Consider the following 22,490-nt stretch of genomic DNA (forward strand, 5'->3'; position numbering starts at 1 on the left):
TTGGAAAGGACCAGGAGGGTAGAACATAGAATAGAACATAGACGAATAAATTATAAAATATATATAAATAAAAGTGTCTCCACTTATGTTATGGCGTTATGATGGGTTGAGGAAAGCAGAAGGCCTTTTGGGTGGTTTGTTGGGGAGAGTTAGGATGCGTCGGGGCAGTGTTACATTATCAGTTGGGAATGGTGAATAGTTGGGAGATCAGCAGAGTAGTTGAAGGGCTAGAGAGTAGGTAGGAGGGCATTGAGTAGTTGAGTTGTCAGTTATGGTGAGGATATAGGATGAATCGGGGAGGGGCTGATGGTCTGATGGAGTGGGAGCCTGGGACTATAGTCAGGGGTGGATAGTTCAGGTGGTCACTTTGAGTTCATGAAGCCAGGAGGTAATTCGATTTGGGTTAATCAGGGGTTTGGGGAAGTAGTTGGGGAGGGGTGTTGGAGTGGGAATGTAACTGGGGAAATGGAGGTAATCAGGATGTTGGGGGAGGTGAGAGGGGCAGGGCAATACAGTGGGGGTCAGGGCTAGGACAGTACTGTAGTTGCCCAGGAGCTAGGAGTGGCTTTAATTCTTCTAACTTTTCCTGGGTAACCATTCTACCAAGAGAGGCAGAACCACTGAAGGCCAGAATTCTCCAACCATTCATGCTGGCAGAATCTTCTGGTCCTGCTGATGGTGCAGCCTGCTGCAGGTTTCCTGGTGGCGTGGGATGAAATCAATGGGAAATCCTATTGGCAGTGGCAGGGCCAGAGATCCTAGAGAATGGTGTACCATAAGAAACACAGTGGGGGTCCAGAGAATCCTGCCTGAATTCCCCAATACAAATTGGAGTATTAGATGGTTTCCAGTGCAGGGAAATTGCCCATCAGAAGTTTGAATTTCTTGAGTAATTACACACAGTCCTTGCTTGGGGACTTCTGGGGCTGTCCACCAGCACTTTTTGGGATACTCTGGGGTAGAACCATCAGGAGATTGGATGTTCAAGGTCACCATTTCTTAAAGCTATGTTTGATTTTAAAAAACAATTAAAATTATGTAAGTAGATTGTCAATTCAAATAACTTACCGTATTATGAATTTAAAGCATTCACAAAAAGTAAATGCAGCAAATATGTTTAAAAATTAAACAACTACTTTCATAATAGAATAAAATCTGGTTTAAAGTATTAATGTAGTAAAATGGCTAAAAAGAAAAATAAATGCAAAAGCCATTTTTAAAGTTGGAAATAAAACAACTATTTTAAAGATAAAAGAAATTCAGTGCTGTTGTAATGTACATTTCCTTGCGGCATGATCTAAAATCTTAACTTCTGGTGATCTTTTGACGTTTTGGAAAGGAAACTTCATTTGCAATCACCAGGGTCACATCATTCTCATTGCTTTTGCTGCAATTTTTTCCCTGCTCTTGTAAGACAGTAAGTAGTCTCACAACACCAGGTTGAAGTCCAACAGGTTTGTTTGGTAACACAAGCTTTCGAAATGTCACTCCTTCTCAATGTAATCAGCCTCACACTGGGAATCAGTGCAAGGCTGATAGTAAGATGAAAATCACCATTTCCGTATCATTAGTAAGCTGGGACTGTATCGTCCAGGCTCGCTAATATTTCCTTCCCACTGGGAAATGTTCCCACCAGCGGGGATCACGTATGCTGCCCATCAATGGAGGCCAGGCATGATCACCCCACTAGTGGGGTCAGAGACCATTGAGTCTCCTCTCCGGGAGGTCTGGGGCAAGGGATGGTGGCATTTGGGCAATGCCAGCGTGGCCCTGCCCACCGGGGGCAGTGCCAAGGGGCAGGGACCTACTGGGGGTGGTGCTGATCAGTGCGGGGGGAGCAGGCTCACTGCGCACTCTGCATTAGGAATTGTTGGGGTTCATGGGGGGGTAGGGGGCTCGGGCAGGCCATGTGGGAGGGGTGGTGAGTCACGGAGGCCAGCAATTAAGGGTTGGGGTCATGGAGGCTGACAAATGGGGGTCCAGTGCACATGCGCCAACCTCCCCACTGACAGATCAGTACATGTGCAGTGGCTCAGTGTGCTGATGCTGGCCTCTTGGGTGGGATTAGGCCTTGCCCTCCCCTTACCAGTGTGAATCCCTTATGTGTTGTACCGAGTGCCAGAAATCCATCCCACGAAGTACTTCCAAGAAACAGGTGAGAAAAACTCCTATTTTCCCACCCATTGAGCACTTAGATTTTTTGGGAAAATCGCCCCTTACATGTTTCAGATGAAAATATTCCCACTTCAAACGATCATGGGGCAAGACCGAAAATAGTTTTGTGCAGCGCTATTTCCATCAGTTTCAAAATTGGAGTTACCGGAATAATAAATTCTAGCCACTGGCAATAAGAATGGGGATATGTGTGTGCTTCAAACAGCCCATCTGCAACTGTCATTTTACCATCCCATTGTAAAAGAATTTCACTCCGGTGTCTTTTTGATATCTAGTTTTGACTGGCAACAACAACTGTTTGTATTTCTATAGAACATCTTAAATGGTAAAATGTATCCAATGTGTTCACAGGAGTCTTATCCTATGAAACTTAAATCCCAGCCATAGAAATTCTTCACGCATTCATGCGTGATTTCTGCCACACTTTGAAACTGCAGAGCAGAAACAGCAATGTGGAAATTCTGGGCCATCATCATCTGTTGCACTTTGATATTTCTGACCATTTGTAATGGAAGGATCTTGGGATAATTTGCATTGATGTATTACTTTTAAATGGAACTTATAACTCCAGCAGTAGTGGGGGCGGGGGAATGTATTCACTTGAGGCAACTGGAATCAGTAAAAGTTATTGAGTCAAAACTGGAAACCTACAGCAAGGAAATTAAGAAACCAAGGGAAAACCTGCTCAGTGTGTATGAACAAGTGCTAATTGATTTTCAAGACCTGGTGCAAAACTGGCTCTGTGAATGAGTCGCTGGTTCTAAAAAACACTCATTTTAATTTCCATTGATTTTATTTGTATTAAAATCAGATGGGTTTTTAATAGCTGCTGATTCACAATGCTAGTTTTACACTCAGATGGCAAGTTATCTATTCTGGTATGGAGGATATGGCTAACAAGCAAAGTGGTCTCTATCACTTAGTGTTAAGGAACAGGTTCTTCTTAAAAGTGGTTTCATATTATTTAAAAATGTGCTGCTTTGAATTCTGTTAGACACATGTATTGATCAGCTAAGGCCATCCTCTTTAGATGTGAGGAAGACAAATCAAATGATTTTCTTAATAGGGACTGGCTACGAACTGTGGAGGAACTCTGGAATCACGAGTTTTACAGCACAACAAGAGGTCCTTTGACCGATTAAACATCTATCTATTCTAATCCTATTTTCCAGCATTTGGGATGTAGCCTCATAAGCTATGGCATTTTAAGTGTTCATCTAAATGTTTCTTAAATGTTGTGAGGGTTCCTGCCTCGAACATCCTTTTTGGCAGTGAATTCCAGATTTCGAGCACTCTCAGGGTGAAAAGGTTTTCCCTCAAATCCCCTCCCTATCTTCTGGCCCTTACCTGAAATCTATGCCCCCAGTTACTAATCCCTCTACTAAGGGGAAAAGTTCCTCCCTATTTACCCTAACTATGTCACTTATATTTTTGTACACATCGATCAGGATCCCCCCTCAGCCTTCTCTGCTCTAAGGAAAACAATTGCAACCTAACCAGCCTCTCTTCATAGCTGAAACACTCCAGCCCAGGCAACATCCTGGTGAATTTTCTCTGCACCCTTTCTATGACAGTGATGTCTTTCATACTGTATGGTGACTAGAACTGCACATAATATTCTAGCTGTTGCCTTACAAGCATTTTATACAGATCCATCTTAATTTCTCTGCTCTTTTACTCTATGCCTTGGCTAATAAGGCAAATATTCCAAATACCCTCTTAAACACCTTATTTACCTGTCCTGCTGTCTTCAGGGATCTATGGAGATGCACCCCAAGGTTGCTCTGGTGCTCTGTACTTCCAAGCATTCTATTGTTTGGGTGGATGAGCAGCAATGATCAGGAGGCCAAAGGGCGAGATTAATCATGCAAGGCAACCTTTTGAAGGAGCACTTTTTGCAGCATTGAGGACCCTGCCAAAGCCCACAATCAGGCTGCCAGGATATACCTGTGCCTTGTGAAATGGCATGGACACATCCTCCATTCACACCAGTTGCGATGAAAAGAGACCCTTACAAAACCAGTTATTGGTAAAATACCAATGGACATGCATAGGTTAGAGGCACCCTCCACCTGACTTTAGAAACATAGAAAATAGGTGCAGGAATAGGCCATTCGACCCCTTGAGCTGCACCACCATTCAATATGATCAAGGTTGATTCAGGATCCCACTTCCGCTTTAAAACAGAAAAAACTCCCATCTGCCAACACATTCCTGGGTTGGGGGTAAGTGGCGGGGGGTGGGTGGCTATAGTGTCAGCTATGGTTCAACAGTTAGCATTCTAACTTCTAAGTCAGAATGTAGAATAGCAATAATGTTATTGGGATAATAAATAATTCAAAGGCCTGGACTCATTTCTGATGACATAAGTCCAAGCCCCACAATTGCTGAAGGGATTTAAATTCAACTAATTAACAAATCTTAAATAAAATACTAGTCCCATTCATAGTGATCATGAATCTACTGGATTGTTGCCTTTGTAAGGCTCCATCTGCTTTCACAAATGGTTTTAAGGATTCCTATAGCAGTATTTGAAGAGGAGTGAGAAAGTTATTCCTAGTATGTTGGCCTATGTTTATCCCTCAACAAATGTTACTAAATACACATTTAATCTACTCATGATCACATTCTGCATGCAAATTGGCTTCCATATTTCCTATATTACAATAATGACCCTACAAAACCATTTCAGTGACTATAAAATGCTTTAAGACACCCTGATATTATGAAATATGCTATATAAATATAAATCTCTCATTTCTATGTTAGAGGCAGCCAGCACTTCCTAAATTGCATGAGATCCAGGGAAGGCATCCAGGTTCCCCAGTACAGTGATGGTATAGATGTTAGACTGGAGGAGAGATCTTGTTCTGTCCAGGGGGTAGAAAGCACACCAGGCAGCACTCCTGGGGATCATTGAAAGATCTTACCTTCCTGAAAGTCACTGCAGTGCTCAATCTATTTTAAATTTCTCATCATTGTTGCCATGGCTGAAATCTTGCCTCTCACATCAATTACATCTCCTTAATATCTATATCACCTATTATCTCACTAGTCACAGCACTCCCTCTTTGTTTCCTTCACTCTTCTACAATGTTACACTGTTCTCTACCAGCTTACCTTCCTATTAAAGGATTCTCTCAGCACTATTGTTGCCCTCACTTGCTCATACCTTGCATTTCACACAAAATGGTATATTCTTGAAACAACACCAAAGCGTGTCACTGACACATTCTCTTTTTTCTTGTAGGGAAAGCCATGTACAACATTGCAGGAAGAGGTGATTGGATCAGACTCTGCCTGCACTCCATTTTTCCATGGGAGGGAGATGTGCTTGTCATCACAAGGAAGAGATAAGCCATGGCTATGGCTGGAAAATGCAGGGAGGACATCAAACAGGTTTTCTTCATAACTTATTTTCTTTCTCCCTTCCATCCCACTCTGCAGTATTCTGCAAAACAATCTGCGCCTTTCTTTAAAAGTCATTCATTTCTTTCTGACCTCCCTTCACATTAATAGCTAATCCTTATTCATTTCTTCCGCATCAGGTGCTGAAAATGTTTTTCCCTTAAAGAAGGGGTGAGCGGTTTTGCTGAAGCTGCAGTATCAGTTGACATGATTTCCTTTAAGGGAGAATAGAAAGGTTGCCCTGAAAAAGGGGAACAACATGAGATGACCCAGCATGTGCACAGACGGTTAACTTCCCAAGAGAGCATGGTCTCAGTTAAAGCACCCATGTTATCATCTGAGCATCAGAAAAATCAACCTATGATAACTTTTGAACTGATGTGCTGGGCTCCCCCACTGGGGAGGATGGGATTAATTGTGGAGCCACCACCTCCAGTGAGTTGTTTAATTGTCCACCTCCATTCATGACTAGATGTAGCAGGACAGCAGCACTTTTCATTACCACCTTCTGTTGGTATGTTCTCATCCTGTCCATGGCATAATTTATTACCCACATATGCCAAGCATCCTTCTCATTTGGCATGGTAGGCATCCTACTTACATTCTTTCCACCTGTCATCATGCAGGACAAGCTGGCTCATAATAACAGGGAGAGGTCCCAGACCAGCGAAGGAATGCCTGAATTACAGGTAGTGACCAACTTTGAGAATAGAACCATCCAACTGGCTGGTGAGGATATGGACTGTTTCTTTGCTGACAGTAAGATTGGCAGTAATCAACCTAGTAAAGCATCCTACACTGCAACATCCATCAACCATACATGAGCATCACTGATTGGCCGGCATTTATTGCCCATCAGTGGCTCCCCTTGAGAAAGTGGTGGTGAGTCCAAGTGCTGTGGATTGGCCCACAATATAGTTACAAAGGGAAATCCTGGATTTGAAATGTGAAGGAACAGCGATACATTTCTAGATGAGGATCGCGAATGTCTTGGAGAGAAACTTGCAGGTGGTAGTGTCCCCTTGTATCTGCTGCCCTTGTCCTTCTAAATGGAAGTGGTCATGGGTTTGGAAGATCTTTGGTGAATTTCTGCAATGCACCTTGTAGATTGTACATGCTGCTGCTACAGATTGTCAGTGCTGGAGAGAATGGATGTTCGTGAATGTGGTGCCAATCAAGTGAGCTATATTGTCCTGGACAGTGTCAAGCTTTTTGAGATTGGTACATATTGGTACTAACAACATAGGTAGGAAGAGTGATGAAGTCCTGCAGCAGCAGTTTAGGGAGTTAGGTTAAAAAGCAAGATCTCTTGGGTTGTAATCTCAGGATTATTCCCTGTGCCATGCACCAGTGAAGCTAGAAATAGTAAGATAGTACAGCTCAACATGTGGCTAAACGGCTGGTGTAGGAGGGACGATTTCAGATATCTGGACCATTGGGATCTCTTCCAGAGCAGGAGGGACCTGTACAAGGATGGGGTGCAGGAGGGACATAAATATTTTGGCTGGGAGGTTTGCTCGTGTCACATGGGAGGATTTCAACAAGTTTGGCATGGGGATGGGAACCAAAGCAGAGGTGAATTAACTGAAGAGAGTAGGACCAGTAAGATTCAGAGGAAGAGCAGACAGGGTATGGTTGCTGATCAAAGAGGGTCTGGTGGACTGAATGTGAGAAGTGTAACAGGTCACGCAGATTAACTTAGAACTTGGATTAGTACTTGGAACTATGATGTTGTCGCCATTACAGAGACTTAATTAAGGGAAGGACAGGATTCATAGCTTAATGTTCCAGGATACAGATGTTTCAGGTGGGATAGAGGGGATGTAAAATGGGCGGAGAACTTGTGTTACTGATTAAGGAAAATGTCATGGCTGTACTGCGGGAGGACACCTTGGATGGCTCATACAGCGAGGCAATATGGGTAGAACTCAGGAATAGGAAGGATGTAGTCACAATGTTGGAAGTTTACTGTGGGCCTCCCAGTAGCCAGTGGGAGATAGGAGAACAGATAAGAAGGCAGATTTTGGCAAGGTGTAAAAGTAACAAGGTTGTTGTGGTAGGTGATTTTAACTTCCCCTATATTGACTGGTACTCATTTAGTTCTAGGGGCGTTTATAAGGCCCTAGGAGTTTGTAAAGAGCATTCAGGAGGACTTCTTGAAATAGAATGTAGACAGTCCAATGAGGGAACGGGGTTATACTGGACCTGGTATTTGGCAATGAGCCTGGCCAGGTGGTCAATGTTTCAGTAGGGGAGCAGTTTAAGAACAGTGACCACAATTCAGTAAGCTTTAAAGTACTGATGGATAAAGATAAGTGTAGTCCTCAGGTGAACGTGCTAAATTGGGAGAAGGCTAATTACAACAATATTAGGCAGGAACTGAAGAGTGTAGATTGGGGGCAGATGTTTGAGGGCAAATTAACATCTGGCATGTGGGAGGCTTTCAAGTGTAAGTTGATAGGAATTCAGGACCAGCATGTTCGTGTATATGAGGGATAAGTATGGCAAGTTTCAGGTACCTCGGATAACAAGAGATATTGTGAGCCTAGTCAAAAAGGAAAAGGAAGCATTTGTCAAGCCAACAGGCTGGGAACACATGAAGCAAGTGTGGAATACAAGGAAAGTAGAAAGAAACTTAAGCAAGGAGCCAGGAGGACTAAAAGAGGTCATGAAAAGTCAATGGCCAGCAGAATTAAGGAAAATCATAAGGCTTTTTATACATACATAAAGAACAAGAGGGTAGCCAGGGATAGGGTTGGACCACTGAAATGGACAGGGTAGAGAATCTATGTGTGGATCCGGAGGAAATGGGCAAGGTATTAAATGAGTACTTGCGTCAGTATTCACCAAAAAGCAGAACTTGGTAGATGACGAGTCTGGGGAAGAGTGTGTAGATAGTTTGGGTCATGTTGGGATCAAAAAGGAGTAGGTATTGGGGGTCTTGAAAAACATTAAGGTAGACAAGTTCCCAGGGCCTGATGGGATATACCCCAGAATACTGAGAGAGGCAAGGGAGGAAATTGCTGGAGCCTTGAGAAAAATCTTTGTATCCTTATTGGCTATAGAAGATTGGAGAATAGCCTAATGTTGTTCCTTTGTTTAAGAATGGCAGCAAGGATAATCCAGATAATTACAGGCCGGTGAGCATTACCTCAGTGGTAGGGAAATTATTTGAGAGGATTCTTTGAGACAGGATTTACTCCCACTTGGAAATGGACATATTAGTGAGAGGCAACATGGTTTTGTGAAGAGGAGGTTGTGTCTCATTAACTTGATCGAGTTTTCGAGGAAAAGGGATTAAGATGAATGATGAGGATAGGGCATGGATGTTGTCTACATTGACTTCAGGAAGACCTTTGACAAAATTCCTTATAGCAGACTGGTACAGAAGGTGAAGTTGCACAGGATCAGAGATAAGCTGGCAAGATGGATACAGAACTTGCTCGGTCATAGAAGATAGAAGGTAGTAGTGGAAGGATGTGTTTCTGAATGGAGGGCTGTGACTAGTGGCATTCCTCAGGGATCAGTGCTGAGACCTTTGCTGTTTGTAATATATAAACGATTTGGATGAAAATGTAACTGGTTTGATTAGTAAGTTTGTGGATGTCTCAAAGGTTGGTGAAATTGTGGGTAGAAATGAGGACCATCAGAGGATACAACAGGATATTGATCGGTTGGAGACTTATGTAGAGGGATGGCAGATGGAATTTAATCTGGAAAAATGTGAGGTAATGCACTTTAGAAGGCCTAATACAGATGGGAAGTATACAGTAAGTGGCAGAACCCTTCAGACTACTGATAGGCAGAGGGATCTGGATACACAGGCATACAGGTCACTGAAAGCGGCAGCACAGGTGGAGAAGGTAGTCAAGAAGACATACGGCATGCTTGCTTTCATTGGCCAAGGCATTGAGTTAAAAATTGGCAAGTCATGTTGCAGATTTATAGATCCTTAATTAGGCCATACTTGGAATATAATGTTCAATTCTGATCGTCACATCATCAAAAGGATGTGGAGGTTTTGGGGAGGGTATGGAAAAGATTTAACAAGTTGTTTCCTGGTATGGAGGGCATTGCTATGAGGAGAGGTTGGAGAAACTTGGTTTGTTCTCACTGGAACAACAGAGATTGAGGGGGCCGGGGCGGGGGGGGGGTGACCTGATAGAAGTCTACAAGAATATAGGAGGCACGGACAGAGTGGATAATCAGAAGTCTTTTCCCAGTGTGGAAGGGCCAGTTACTAAGGGGCATAGGTTTAAAGTGCAAGGGGCAATGTTTAAAAGAGATGTATGAGGCAAGTTTTTTTTCCACATGGTGGGTGGTGGGTGCTTGGAACACGCAGCTGGGGAGATAGTGGAAGCGGACACGAAAGTGACTTTTAAGGAGTGTCTGGATAAATATACATGAATAGAGTGGGAATAGAGGAATATGATCCCAGGTAGGGTAAGGATCTTAGTTCAGACAGGCAGCATGGTTGGTGTAGGTTTGGAGGGCCTGTTCCTGTGCTGTATCTTCCTTTGTTCTTTTCTCTTTGGGTGTTGTTGGAGCTGCACCCAACCAGGCAACTGGGAAGTAATCCATCACACTCCTGACTTACGCCTTGTAGGTGGTAGACAGACTTTGGGGAGTCAGGAGTTGAGTTATTCGTCTCAGTATTCCTAGCCTCTGACCTGCTGTTGTAGCCACTGTGTCTTTTTGATGAATCCAGTTGAGTTTCTTTCACAGGTACATCTGGGAAGTAGCAGAAGCCATCCATGAGCCAAGCCTTTGATTCGAGCTCCAAAGACACCTTAGAAGAGGAATCTGATGACACCCTAATTGAAGACCTGTTGCAGTGCTCATCCACAACCTCCAACCTGCGCGAGACATGTACCTCAGTGGGATCTATTTCTACAGTAGCCTTGGGGTCATAATTTGGTGAGCACAGGGTGCTGTCTGATCTAGAGCAGGCAGCAGCATGGTCATCCCAGAGCGCTGGCACTCAGAAGGCCAGCTCTGGAGGCCAGGAATCTGCTGAGTCTGAGTCAGATGATGAGCCTCTGGGCTCAGTCATACCTCAGTTGCTGGAGCTGCAAAGGCAACTCAAGAAGAGATGTCTGCTGCGCTCCTCAGGTTGCAAGGCACAAGGGAGGAATCTGTCCGCTTTCAGATCCAAGTGACAGCAGCAACATGCCAATGCATTGAAGTCAACACTGGTGGTTGCCATGTGACCCTTGTCCAGAACATTGATCCAGCACTGTTGTGGGAGTTGTACTCCATTGCTGAGAAACTAGATGGCATTCAGCAGTGCCAACACAAGAGGGGGTGGGGAATCTCGAGCTCACTCCAGTTGCCCCTTCACTTCAAGGAGTCAGCTAGCTCCCTTGACAACCACAGTCTGGTTCTCACTGAATCTATAGGGTAGGATTAGTGCTATTGAGATACACTCTGTCTAGCAAGGTGCCTCCAATGATGGCTTCCTGCAGATCTTCCTATACGTGCAAAGGAAGCCCTGCTGCCCCTTGATCTTGAGGGATGTGCTTCTCCCTTTGTTGAACTAGGTGCCTTGGTCTCATTCTTCTCCTTCTATTCTACCAATAGGCCATGAGGCAGACAGTGAGATCACAAGGGTCCATGTCCCTGATCATCTCCTCATTGCAGTATCAAAGGGAGGGACATGAGAGTCAGTATATGTCTTCTAATGATCTCTCTTTATTAAGTGCCTGGCTTTGGCTGCATCTAACGGTCCCTTCACGCATGCCAAAGAGTCTTGGCCACCACTTGGATGGCCAGTATTTGGTTCACATGACGCCTGACCAAAAACCACCCACCTCCATCTCTCTCACATGATCAAGTGTTACAGCTTTGGTCACTCGATTGCATCCTGTGCTGTCAGCTCAGATGCAGGTATTATCCTAAGCTGTCCTCCAAGGCTGTGTGTTTAGCTTTAAACATTATTGCTCAAAGCTTGGATAATCACATTGCGAGGGATTCTGATCACCTTCTTAAATCACTATTCTATGCCCAGGGCACAAGGGGATCATATAACTTTCTCATCTTCGCACAAAGGGATCATATAACTTCCTCAGTTGCCCAAATTGTTCTACAGCCCAGAAAAACTCAGACTAATTTGCGTTCTGTGCCCAAAGGGTTAAAAGTTCAGGAGCAATGAATGGCAGCAGTAGAAATTTGGTTGTTTGAGTGGACATAATTGCTTCAAAAGCCAGACTCCAAGCATATCAATAGAGCTGATGCTGAATGGTCTCACCTGCGGAAGAACATTCCATGTTGAAATGCTTTTCCAAGTGCATGGCTTGGAGAGTGTTGGATCTGGGGAATTCATTACTGGAGAAAGTAGTTGAGGCCAAACCTTGTGGGATTTCAAGAAGAAATTAGATATAGTTCTTGGGGCTAAAGGGATCAAGGGATATGGGACAAAGGCTACATTTGGAGTACTGCGTCCAGTTCTGGTCACCTTACTACCAGAAGGACATGGAGACCCTGGACAGAGTGCAGAGGAGGTTTATCGGGATGCTGCCTGGTATGGAAGGACTGGGTTATGAGGAGAGAATGGGCAAATTGGGGCTGTTCTCCTTAGAAAGATGGAGAATGAGGGGAGACCTAATAGAGGCGTATAAGATTATGAAGGGTATAGACAGAGCGAACAGTGGTAAGCTTTTCCCTAGGTTGGATACAAAAATTACGAGGGGCCACGGGCTTAGGGTGAGGGGGGCGAGGTATAATTCGGACATTAGAGGGAGGTTTTTCACACAGAGGGTTGTGGGGGCCTGGAATGCACTGCCAAGTAGGGTGGCGGAGGCAGGCACACTAGAGTTGTTTAAGGTTTACTTAGATAGGCACATGAGCGGACTAGAGATGGAGGGATACAGGAGACTGTTCTAAATAAAGATCAAGAGCCTTGGGACGTTCCTGGGAATCAATTAATTCCTACGGACCTTCCAACATATTTTATAGCTCACTTGACTTACTTCTGAGCTTCTAGGGAATCCGTGAATGTCTGTATAAGTTGTGCATGTTTATTGATGTCTTTTCTTTTAACCCACAGGTGATTCAGTCCGTCTTGTTGTCCAACAAGGGGCATACATGCGGTGGATCGTGCGAGGGCTGCTCTTGGATGTTGCTTTGAGAGTTGCCTAGTGCTTCACATCATTAGTGTACGCTTAAACTGGACCAGCTGATGGGTAACATGACAGCTCAGTGACTATCACTGTTTGCTGTGCAGACACATGGATTTGGGCCAGTGTCTGTGGGCGTTTGCACATTCTCCCTGTGCTTGTGTGGGTTTTCTCTGGGTGCTCCAGTTTCCTCCCACACCCCAAAAACGTACTCTTAGGCTGATCGGTGTTAACAAATTGTCCCTAAATTAGTCTTCCCTCAATCTGGTTATGGTTCCTTTATTGTGGAGTCCAATAGGTGTAGACAAAGGTCATAGGTAGAAGGGGGCCCTCAGTGTTAAAATGGTGGTGCGGGCTTGTTGGGCTGAAGGGCCTGTTTCCCGTGCTGTGTTGTTCTTTGTTCTTAGGCAGGATCAGAATATTGAACTTAATGATCAGCCTTGATCAAAATGAATGGCAGAGCAGGCTCGAGGGGCTCAATGGTCTATTCTGTTTCCAATTTCTATGTTTCTACACCCACCCCCCCGCCCTACCATGCAATGTCATGTGCTTGTGTACTTCGTTCATTCTTGCGCTTCCTTGCCTCCTGCTATTCTCAACCTGTACTAGACCCCTTGTCCCAGCAGTGCACTTAATGCCGTTGGGAATATGCCACCTTTGAGAATTGCCTGTGACAACTTTTCCCTTTGTTGGACAGAGAGGATAGTCACTTTCTGAATTTACATCACCAGAAAGCACAACTAACGCCTTTTCACATAATTTTCCAATCATGCAACCGAACACGCCCATCCTGGCTGGGCATGGAAAATCCCAGTCTTGGTGATGGTGATGACAAAGAAGTGTTCCATCCAGAGTACATTCCCTGGCCATCCTCAGCTCTTCCTCCTGTTCAACATGGAGGAGTACTGATTCATCACTCGAGATAGGGGGATGGTAGGTGATAATTAGCAGGAGATTTCCTTGCCTATGTTTGATCTGATTCCATAAAACTTCATGGAGTCCTGAGTCAAAGTTGAGGACTCCCAGTGCAACTCTTCCTGACTGATTACTGCTGTACTGCTACCTGTGTTGGGTCTGTCCTGTCAGTGGGACTCAGGAATGGTAATGGTGGTGTTGGGGTATTATCTGCAAGGTATGATTCCATGAGTATGAAAATGCCAGGCTGTTGCTTGACTAGTCAGTGGACAGGTTTCCCAATTTTAGCACAAGCCTCCACATTAGTAAGCAGGATTTTCATAGAATCCCTACAATGCAGAGGGAGGCCATTCATCCCATCGGGTCTGCACCGACCCCAAACCCACCCTGAACCTATATTCTCATAATCCCTCAATTACCCTGCTAATCCCCTGACAATGGGGTCAATTTAGCATGGCCAATTAACCTAACCCGCAATCTCTGGCTGTGGGAGGAAATCGGAGCACCCTGGAGAAACCCACGCAGACACGGAGCGAATGGGCAAACTCCATACAGACAGTGACCCCAGGCCAAAATTGAACCTGGATTCCTAGTGCCCTGAGGCAGCAGTGTTAACCACGGTGCCACCCCAAACTGAACTTTGGGAAACAAATTGAACTTTGTTCAGTTTCCCTTTGTTATTTCCACACCTAGGCTGATTTCAAGTTTCATTCCTCTCTGTAGATTTTGTAATGTTTTTGAACAGCCCAATGACTTGCTAGGCCATTTCAGAGGGAATTGAAGAGTCTATCATATTTGCTGTGAGTCTGGAGTCACATGTAAGCCAGATGAGATGGCATAGTTCTTTCCTTAAAGGACGTTAAAACCAGGTGTTTTTTTGAATAACAATCAATAATGGTTTCATGGTCACTATAAACATGACTAGCTTTTTTTCTGATTCTAGATTTTTTGACTGAATTTAAATTCCAGTAGCTGGCAAGGTGAGATTAGAACCACATGCCCCCAGAGCATTAGTCTGAGTCTCTGGGTTACTAGTCTGGTGACAATACCACTCTGCTATTATCTCCTTAAATGTCCCAGATCTATGTTGAGAAGCTGCAGAGATGTGAATTGTCAGGTAAGTGGGTGAGGGAAAAGAGTGGCAATTGGGCTGGTGAGGGCTTAGGGTGACAGGTAAATGGATGAAGGGTTAGGGTGGCATACTGAGTGAGTGCAAGGGTAGCAGGTGGATGCGTGGGTGAGAAGTAGGTTGGGTTGAGGTTAGTTGGTTGAGAGGGTAGGTTGGGAGCGGGGTCAGAGACAGACTATTAGTCAGGGGTAACCTGGTTGGTGGTTGTCAGGTCAGGGGCAGTTGGGGGATGGGAGGTAGTTGGATAGTCGGAGTGGGTAGCTGTGGTCACTAGTATGGTTACCCAGGAGTTAGAACTGCTTTTAATCCTGGTTAGGTGCATTGACCGTGCTAAATTCTCCCTCGGTGTACCTGAACAGGTGCCGGAGTGTGGTGACTAGGGGATTTTCACAGTAACTTTATTGTAGTATTGATGTAAGCAACAATAATAATAATAAATAAATAAATGATAACTTTTCTTGGGTAGCTATTCTGATAAGTGAGTGGGAACAACGCAACGTCTCTGACTTTAACTTCTAGAGTTCCATATGCAGGAGAATTGTCCATTGAATGTCCAAACTTCCCAGTCAATTCCTGCTTAGTCAGTGCATGGGAACTTCTGATGAGATCTCCATGCATTGTGGAGGTACCTCCAGGCTATGACCACCTAGAGATCGGAAATTCTGGATCTTTGAAAGCATCTATTGAGAGCCTTTTGTTTTTGTGCATATCATGTGACTGGAGAATTGAAGTTGTTAGTGATAGGTGTTATGAACTGCATGCCACCTGAGATAGTTTCCTTGGGAATGCACATATGCATGCCAAGGACGGCCTCCTTGTATCTCACCTGATTGAAAAAGTTTAAAGTAACTTTAAGTATTCACACTAAGGGTGGTCTCCTTATATCTAACCTGATTGAAAAAACTAAACTATTTGTGAAAAACACACTTCCCTCCAGCATTCTGAAAAAAAGCCCACAGGAAGTTTGTGTAAAAGCATAAAAAGCTCATTAGTACTCACCAAAAAAATTAAGAAACCAGATAAATGAAGGACTACTCAGCTTTACAAAGCATAAAAAATTCAGAGGGGAACTCCCTCTATGTAGCCACATTAAAAAAAGCTACATACCAACCATAAAAATACCCAAACTCAAAATTAATTGCTGAATTTCACACCAACAGGTATTTTATTTGAAGAAATTCCAAGCAGTTCTATATCTTGCTTTTTAAATGATGAGTACTTCTCACCTGCACTGAAAGGTTACCCCATCCTGTGTTAGCTCCAACCCACAGTCTCACCAGCAAATATTTGTAAGAAATGCAACTTCAGCGTCTCTTAAGTGTACGGAAACCTATTCATGTGCAAACTGCTTTTCTTGCAATTTAGTTTTAAAATATTAAGAAATAATTTGTATTTTAACTTGTGTCTTTCAGATCCTAAAGCACATCAGAGCTAATTAATTATGGAGATAACTGTAAGTCACGTTTCAAACAAACAAATCAGGCAATCTGCATGTAGCAAGTTCCCACAATCAATGAATCAGATCAATAACCAGATAATTGGATTATTGTGGCATAGATTGACAGAAGAATGTTGGCCAGGATACTTGGAGAATTATCCTGACCTTCTTTGAATACTGGCTTGAGAACTTTGATATCCACTTGAAGTGACAGACAGGCTTTGAAATAATGATTGTAATTCTCCTGCCCCATGCGCTCATGCGCAGGTTGCACATCGAAATCTCTAAGGAAAGCACTTACCAGTCAACACAGACATAACACGCAGCATCTACTAGCGCAGATATAGTCACCATGGTGTAGCATGTTAGCAGTGAGGCTTCTGTGTTACTGTCTAGTGTGCACAACAAGCTGTAGATGGAAGTGGGAATATCTGAGGGCTCAGCAGGTGGAGGTCTGACAGAGCAGAGGAAACAGCTGGCCCCCAGCTAGTGCTAGGCTGCTAGGATCAGTTCTCCTAAAACTGCTAGAGATACAGAAGCAGAGAGAGAGATTGCAAGAGGGGCTGTCAGCAACATTTCAGCAACTGCATGGCCACTTGGAGGAGTCCCATAGCCTTCAGATGTAGAAGGTGGTGCTGGCATTGTGGCATCCAGGCCAACACTACAAGGCTGGGATCCACAGTGGAAACTGATCACCATAGGTGGCAGGGTCCAAGGCATGGCCAAGTCGCTGAGGACCATGGCTGAGGGCCCGGGTATATACTCAAGTTACAGCAGGTCATGGCAGCGAGCTTCGAGAGCATGGCCTAGTCACAGTGTGCCATTGCTGAGGAGCTGCAGAGCTTGGCCCAGCCTCAGAAAGCATTTGCTGAGGGAATCCAGAGCTTGTTCCAAACTTGTAGGGCCAATGCTGAGGGCTTGCACACCATGGGGCAGACATAGTTGGGCCTCCAGGACTGGCAGAGCCAGATGACATAGAGGGTTCTGGAGATCACTCCAGTTGCTCCTCTATCACATGGAGTGCCCCAGGAGCCCATGGGCAACCTGACGGAGGAGGATTGTTTGGAGCTTATGCCAAGATTATCCACACAGAAGACCCTAGTCATCACCAACCCTTCTAAATCCCCCCTTTCTGACACCAGTGCATCTCTGGGCAGTAGGCTGAACAGTGGACACCTGTCAAGGGCATAATAGGCCAGAGGCACGAAACACATCTGACTGCCTCCACCTCCGATGTACATCCTGGGGTGTCAACTACACTTAGTGGTAGGCCACGCAAGATTAAAACATTTTAGGGTCACTAAGAGGGCATAGGTGAAGGCAGTCAGTATAACCAGGTTTCAGGTAGTATGCGCTGTAAATATTCACTATTAAATGTTACTGCACACCACAGTTGTGACTCCTCTGTCTGTGATCTGCCTCCTACAAGGATGACCGTATCTCAACCATATGCATTGAGGTACAGTGTATCATTCAGTATATCAAATTGTGCGGAGGGTGTGGAAAGTCTGCAGAAGGATCTAGATAGGCTGGGCGAATGGGCCAGGAAATGGCAAATGGAATTTAATGTTGGCAAGTGTGAGGTGGTCCACTTTGGTAGGAAGAATGGTAGGAAGGATTATTACTTACGTGGCGAAAAACTGCAGCATGCGACGGTGCAGACGGACCTCGGGGTCCTTGTGCATGAGTCGCAAAAACCCAGCTTGCAGGTGCAGCAGGTGGTCAGGAAGGCAAATGGGATGCTGGCCTTCATAGCGAGGGGGATTGAATATAAAAGTAGGGAGGTCTTGCTGCAGCTGTATAGGGCATTGGTGAGGCCGCAGCTGGAGTACTGTGTGCAGTTTTGGGCGCCGCACGTGCGCAAAGATATTTTGGCCTTGGAGGGAGTGCAGAGGAGGTTTACTAGGCTGATACCGGAGTTGAGGGGGTTGAGCTATGAGGAGAGGCTGAATAAACTAGGCTTGTACTCGTTGGAGTTTAGAAGAATGAGGGGAGATCTCATTGAGACGTATAAGATGATGAATGGGATGGATAGGATAGAGGTGGAGAGACTCTTCCCGCTCAAAAAAGACAGTAGGACTAGGGGGCACAGCCTCAAGATAAAGGGGGGGCGGTTTAGAACGGAGTTGAGGAGGAACTTCTTCACTCAAAGGGTGGTGAATCTCTGGAATTCTCTGCCCATTGAAGTGGTGGAGGCTGCCTCGCTAAATATTTTTAAGACGCGGGTTGATGGGTTTTTGATAAGAGAGGGGATTAAGGGTTATGGGGAGAGGGCGGGAATGTGGAACTGAGCCACGACAGATCAGCCATGATCTTATTGAATGGTGGGGCAGGCTCGAAGGGCTAGATGGCCTACTCCTGCTCCTATTTCTTATGTTCTTATGTTCTGCAAAAGAGAGGGCCTTTGGCCCAAAGAGTCCCCAGTTCCTTGTGCCAGACTCCTGACTACTAGGGTATTCCAAGTGCTCATTCAAAAATGCCATTAGAGTCGCAAGGCTGCCAGCCCCCACTGTTGACGGGACTCGCTGGCATGAGCTCTTCTGCTCAAGATGCTGTACTTCAAACAGCATGCATAGTCAGGCTGGTGGGTTTCACACCCATTTAGAGGCATACTTCCTTTAATTAGAGGTATACTTCCTTTTTGTAGCATTTGGGTATCCTCAAGACACATAAAAGGAAAACCTTAATTCAGTGGATACCCAGAGATAAGATTTTTGACCTGTACTATCTTTTCAAAAGAACAAGCAGTCAAATGAATGAATCATACAGTTTCACATTCTCTTTTAATCTGGATAAACTTTGTTAATCTTTCTAGATTGTGTGACCGCCCAACTGCAATTGAAACACTCTTTCAAGATCGAAAATCATCATTCTGTAATGTCTCTGTATTTATCTTTTACAGAAATCTCTTTTAGAAATGAACACAACTCCTTTATTGGATCTTTAACTCTTGTTTTTTTTTACACGCACTACACCACTGCTGGTTAGGTCCCAGCTGGAGTATTATGTTCAATTTCAGGCATCACACTACAGAAGGATGTCAAAACCTTGGAGAGGTGATTTACTAGAACGAATACAGGGATTAAGGAATCAATTATGTGCAGAGATTAGCAAAGATAGGATTGTTATCCTTAAATGTTAAGTGGAAATTTTGGCCCTGGAGGGAGTGCAGAGGAGGTTTACTAGGATGATACCGGAGTTGAGGGGGTTGAGCTATGAGGAGAGGCTGAATAAACTAGGCTTGTACTCGTTAGAGTTTAGAAGAATGAGGGGAGATCTCATTGAGACGTATAAGATGATGAATGGGATGGATAGGATAGAGGTGGAGAGACTCTTCCCGCTCAAAAAAGACAGTAGGACTAGGGGGCACAGCCTCAAGATAAAGGGGAGGCGGTTTAGAACGGAGTTGAGGAGGAACTTCTTCACTCAAAGGGTGGTGAATCTCTGGAATTCTCTGCCCGTTGAAGTGGTGGAGGCTGCCTCGCTAAATATTTTTAAGAAGCAGGTTGATGGGTTCTTGATAAAAGAGGGGATTAAGGGTTATGGGGAGAGGGCGGGAAAGTGGAACTGAGCCACGACAGATCAGCCATGATCTTATTGAATGGCGGGGCAGGCTCGAAGGGCTAGATGGCCTACTCCTGCTCCTATTTCTTATGTTCTTATGTTCTTATGAAATTTGATTAAGGTGTCTAAAATAATGAAAGGTTTTGTTAGACTTCTGGAGAATAGAGTCCTGGAGTGATGTGACATTCTGGAAATTCCTTTCAACAGGTTGTTCTGCAATGGAAACAATCAGATTTGTCATGAAGTGCTCTGTCATGCTGGCTCCACTATTGCTGCTGATTGAGCTGTCTATTTTTAAAGAACAGGCTCTGCACCCCTTCAGAATTGCATCCTTTTATTGCCTCTGCTTGTTTTTCCCTCAAATTTATTACCTCACACTTCTCCGCATTAGATTTCATCTGCTACATGCCTGCCTATTCCATCATCTTGTTGATTGTTATCCTCCTTATAGTTCACAATACTTCTATGTTTTATGTCATCAGCAAATTTTGAAATTGTGCCTTGTACACCCAAGTACAGAACTCCCACTTACCTGATGAAGGAGCAATGCTCCGAAAGCTAGCAGCTTGTGCTACCAAATAAACCTGTTGGGCTTTAACCTGGTGTTGTGAGACTTCTTACTGTGTTCATCCAAGTGTAGGTCATTAGAACATAGAACACTTCAGCACAAACAGGCCCTTTGGCCCACAAGTTGCGCCGATCATCTCCATAATGTCAAGAAAAATAATAGCCTCATGTACCACCTACTGGGAAATCCCACTTCCTCCGATCTGAAAGATAACCATTCACCATTAAACTCTCTTTCCTGTCATTCAGTCAACTTAGTATCCAATATTGCCACTGTTCTTCTTATTCCATAGACTTCAACTTTGCTGAGAAGCCTCTAATGTCACTTCAACAAAGGTTTTTGAAAGTCTGTGTGCATGATGTCAACAACATTATTCTCATCAAAACTCTAGGTTACATCATCAAAAACGCAAACCAGTTATTTTACAAGTTCAAAAGGGGTGTTTTATCTTTTAGGCTGTTCCAATTGGGCTTTGCATGACTTAATACTGAAACTTAAATTTCCCTATTAAACTGTTTGAATTTGACAAAGATATAACCATCAGGCAAAGACTCAGACACCAAATCAGTAAATAGTATCAAAGTTTATTCATTAAAAGTACGTTTCAGAATCTTGTCATCTAACTAACAGAGGCAGAATATTGGTAAAATCTACTAATCAATAAACTCTTCTCAACTCCACGCTTTCAAATGGGTGATCAATCCAAGAGAAGTGGACAACAATTTGAACTCTTCACATCAACAGGGAAACAGTCACTGCCTCTAAGAAGCATCTCTCTGGCATTTCTACCGATAGGGAATCCATCTCCGAACCAGTCTCAGTACTAACAATACTCATTACTTATGGAAATAATATTCATGCTAATAAAATGTTCAACTACCCCCAAGATTTAAACCAGTTATTCCACACTTGATATACACAAAGATGGTTCTCACAACCCTTATTTTTCCTCAAAAGGTTTTGTACGCTTACCTTAGCCAAATTGTTGGAAATGGCTAATTTGTTTATGATCTTTTTCAATAATGTGATAAGTGTTAACTCCATTGGTTTTGGCTAATTACACACATTGAGGGCAATTTTGAGCTTGCACTCACCATCTGCAGGATTGGCAGCCTGTGCTCGAAATCTTGAGAGCACGATTCACACTAACCAGTTTCCAAGTTCTTCCAGGCTCCTCACGACGGGGTGGTGAGAAACACGCTGCAGGATCGCAGAAAGCCAATTTTAATACATAAGCATATTAAAAATCACTCTCTCAGGGACTTCCTCCTTCATCAAATATTCAGTGCTTATCGGCATGCAAACATACTGGTGCAATTTACAGCAGGCCCATCTACATGTGAGCCTGCTGAGGGAGTCTCCCTGAGGTTGTAAAGGTAAGTATAGGCCCTGAGAGAGAGAGACTTGGAGTTACTGTCTGTTGGCCCAGGTTGGCACTGCCAGGTGGGCACCATGCCAATCTGGCAATGCAAACCTGTTCCAAGGGGTGGGCCCCAGTGGGAGCTTCATGGGGGTGGTGATTCACTTGGATATTGTGATGGCTGCCCATTGGTGGGGTGGGGGAGGGGTTGGAGTGGTGGAGATGGGTGCCGGCTCAAACCTGTGGGGAAGGAGCCAACGATTGAGAGTATGGTAAGAAGGGGCTGATGATCAGGTGGGGGGAGGGGGGGTGCTGTGGGTGGAGAAGTGCCAACTCCAATTGTGGGTAGGGAGGGGATCCCTGAGACGTCCATGGTAAACTGGGAGGAGGTTTACTCAGGTTCTGATTGGAGTGCCTTTAAAGATGGTGCCCTGGTCTCTGAGCAGTGGGGTTTTGCTGAGGTGTTGATGCCCCACTTCCCTGTTTTTTTTAAGCAGAGTGTCGAAAGGAAGGTCTGGAGAGAAAGCCGACTGGTTTCTCAGAAGGGAAACATACCGGTTTTCTCGCGGAGTACTGTGTGCAGTTTTGGGCGCCGCACCTGCGCAAGGATATTTTGGCCCTGGAGGGAGTGCAGAGGAGGTTTACTAGGCTGATACCGGAGTTGAGGGGATTGAGCTATGAGGAGAGGCTGAATAAACTAGGCTTGTACTCGTTAGAGTTCAGAAGAATGAGGGGAGATCTCATTGAGACGTATAAGATGATGAATGGGATGGATAGGATAGAGGTGGAGAGACTCTTCCCGCTCAAAAAAGACAGTA

This window comes from Carcharhinus amblyrhynchos, chromosome 1 (genome assembly GCF_965287045.1).
Source record: "Carcharhinus amblyrhynchos chromosome 1, sCarAmb.v2.hapA, whole genome shotgun sequence".
NCBI lineage: Eukaryota > Metazoa > Chordata > Chondrichthyes > Carcharhiniformes > Carcharhinidae > Carcharhinus > Carcharhinus amblyrhynchos.